We start from the raw sequence: 3,507 nt of genomic DNA, 5'->3' as shown, positions 1-3,507 counted from the left end.
AGAAATATATTTACTTCTTTCTCCTTTCTGCAGAAGTACTTGAAAAATTCTTTTTTTGGTGACAATGTGAAATTACATAAAGTTCAAGTCATATTTCTGTTTTCTTTTTTATTTGTTTCTGTTTTGGGGCCACACCCAGCATTTCTCATAGACTCAGATCAACCATGTAGAAGACAAGCACCTTATCTGATGAACTATCTTTTTAGCCTCTGTTTTCTTCATTTTAATACTTGATAATGCTCATTATATGACTAATTAACCTTTTTTTAAATAAAAAGTTACAGATTCCAAAGAACAAAATATCCTATCTTGTCTTTTTCAAACTACAAGCCGTTAGGGCACAGAAGGTTGGAACTTTCCTTGCATGCAAAAGACCAAGTTTGATAATTGATGTCACATATGTCCCTCCTCCCCCAAACTCTGCCAGAGGGTTTCAGAGACTAAAATAATCTTTGCGCACCCTGAGTGTTCACCCCCATCCAAACAACAAAATAATACAAAACAAAAAGTGCATAATACAATAAAAAATGTTCCTAGGTTGGGGCTGGAGCAGTGGCAGAAGCAATATGGCGTCTGCCTTGCATATGCTAACCTAGGACAAGCCTTGGTTCAATCTCCCCGAGTCCCATATGGTCCCCCAAGCCAGGACTGATTTCTGAGTGCATAGCCACGAGTAACCCCTGAGCGTCATTGGGTGTGGTCCAAAAATAAATAGGTTGGCTCTCAGACTCTTGTGGTCTCTGATCCTGCCAGAATTGATTCTGAAACAGAATGCCAGGAGTAAATAAGTTCTAAGTACCAAGAAAATAAACTAAAGCAAACCAACAAAAAATTACTTTTGCTAATTTGTCTTTAAGTAAGTTATATCTATCAAAATTTGTTGCATGTTATTAGCCAGATTTGGGTCTAAATAATTTTATTTATATATGAGTATAATAAAATATGTTGGGTAATTTCTTCCTTTATTACTAGATCAGCATTCAATATGTTATGAAGAATTTAGTTTGAGTCAGGTTCCATCTTGTACTCTCCCATTCTGATACTCTGCAGACACAATAATTCAGTAACTACAAAACATGGAAGCTATCTATCGATAATTTCAACAGACCCTATACTATAGAATTTTATCTGTAGACTTCTGCCTACCATAAATAGACAATGGACTTAAAAACTATCCAAGTGTCAGCACAGTAAAATTTTTTAAATTATGCACTGACCTTGCAATCACTCCTAAGTTGAACATTCAAATAATGATTGCTATTATTGAATAATTTTTTCTAATTTTGTTGTAGTCTGATTAGGAAAGAAGAAACATTACAATTAAGAAGAAAGGTGATCCTTTTATCACCTCTATTCACTGCAGAACTCAAATCCAAATCACATAATTGAGGTAAGAAAAAGAAATAAAAGGCATCCAAATTGGAAAGAAAAATGTGAAATTATTATTATGTGCAGTAGACATGATTTTATAGAAATAAAACACTAAAGAAAGATTCAAAAAAGTTTGAATAATTTAATAAAGTTTAATGTAAACTTCTTTTAGCAATAATTGTGCCTCAGATAAACCTCATTGGCTATGATACTGCCACTATGCAAAGCTTAATGTAAACTTCTATATAAAATAATTGATCTTCCATACATCAGATAATAATCATAAAGATACATCAAGAAAACATTTCCCTTATAATTGCATTTAAAAGAATTAAATACTGAGAAATAAATTTAAATTGTACTTTTGTTTGTATTTTTGGCCACACCAAGCAGTATTCATGTTTTATGCTTGGATTTATGCTCAGAGATTACTCTTAGAAAGGTTCTGGAGACCATATGTGGGATTAAACCCAGGTTAGCCATGTGCAAGAAAAGCATACTTCCTGCTGTACTATCCATTCTGTGATCAATTATCTTTAATACTAATGGAGTTCAGAAATCTGTATAATATTTTCTCATTAAAACAAAAAGATCTTTTGAACCAAATATAGTACAGAAAGTGAGGAGTTTACTTACACTTAAATGACCTAGATTTATCTCCAGCCTCACATAGGGTTCCTTTCACCTAATAGGAGTGATCCCAGAGCACAGAGTCAAGAATAAGCCCTGAGCACTATCTAGTGTATCCTCAAAACAAAATTGACTAATAATTATTATTATTATATTTCATTTCCATCCAGCCATTCTTGACCATTGACAACTTTAAAAAATGTTGAACTACTTAAAATAAACATACCAATATTAAGTGATAAAATGAAATCATTTTGAGACTATATCATGTAATATATCCTTGAACCACCTTATAAAATTAAAACTACTCCTGTATTTTTCTCATATCCACACTAGACATAAAATATAACATCATGATTTCTATGCATACAATTTGAAAAATAAAAAATTTAAGTGGGTGGAATGAAAGAGATGAATGTTTATTTCTCTTTTGCATGTAAAGCGCTCTTACATAAGACAAAGGTCCACTAGAAATGTGATTTATTTTCAAATGGTATGAGTTAAAATATAGAGTATTAGTTTTCCTTCTTGAGCCAACTTCTGGACTGTGGTTGTTTGAATCAGAATCTCATTTTGTGTTAGGTCTATCAGAAGTGGTGTACATGCCTATTTATACAAAAGAATCCTCAAAGAATACTTTGTTTCAAAAGAAAAAATTATATGTGGAACTTCAAGCTCTTTTCACTGGCAGTCAAGTACTATATCAAGAGCCAAAGTCAAGTGTCAAGTTCTTATCAAGACAACAAACACATTATGGAAACAATTCCTTGGTTTGGAAATATTTATGGCAAGAGTTCTTATGATTATAAACAAAGATTTTAAGATGTCCCAAAAATGAAATAAAATGTCTTTGTAAATGAAGTTTTTTTTCTTTCTTTTGGGTTCTTCTGTGTTTTGTGAAATCCCAAACACGTAGCAAAAACAGGAAGTCTAATTATCATTCATTTTAAATATTGCTTGACAGTTGACATTATGTTCTGTTTCTCCATCTGATTCTTATTATTCTTGGAATACAAAAGACTTTCTGCATAACAAATGATATTTGGAATAAGTGTCAATATAGAAGAAAAATGGTAATCACCGCCATAAGAAAAGGATCACTTAAAATATCTAGAAGTGTCTCATTTATTTAGATGGGACAGGTATCAGAAATGGAGCAGCAATTCTTCTTCCTGCCTTATCTACTGAAGGGCAAGAATAAGTGACAAATGTACTTTTTGTTTCTAGTTCCATAATTTAAGTCATTCAAACTTTAAAATAATGTAAACTAATACTCAAGTGGTAAAGAAATATTTCCTCTTTTATTTATTGAATTTATATCATTGAGTCATATGTAAATTTAAATAAAAGAGTTCAGGTTCCCAAAAAATTCTCAGAGAGCCCAGAGCAACATCTACATATACTTCCCCAGTAAGTTTCAAAGTTATTTAAGTTTTCTGGTGCTGGGGAACACCAGTACTACCCTAAAGCTTTCAAGGGCCTCTTTTGACTCCTAGGGCTATACCC

General features: G+C 32.2%; 1 pseudogene; it reads right to left on the bottom strand.

Moving 5' to 3' along the window:
• Positions 1-1,480: 1,480 nt before the first annotated feature.
• On the bottom strand, positions 1,481-1,600 carry LOC126026554 (uncharacterized; annotated as a pseudogene).
• Positions 1,601-3,507: the final 1,907 nt, after the last annotated feature.

This window comes from Suncus etruscus, chromosome 13 (genome assembly GCF_024139225.1).
Source record: "Suncus etruscus isolate mSunEtr1 chromosome 13, mSunEtr1.pri.cur, whole genome shotgun sequence".
Lineage (NCBI taxonomy): Eukaryota > Metazoa > Chordata > Mammalia > Eulipotyphla > Soricidae > Suncus > Suncus etruscus.
The sequence above is the reverse complement of the archived record's forward strand: the minus strand, read 5'-3'. Positions and strand labels throughout refer to the sequence as shown.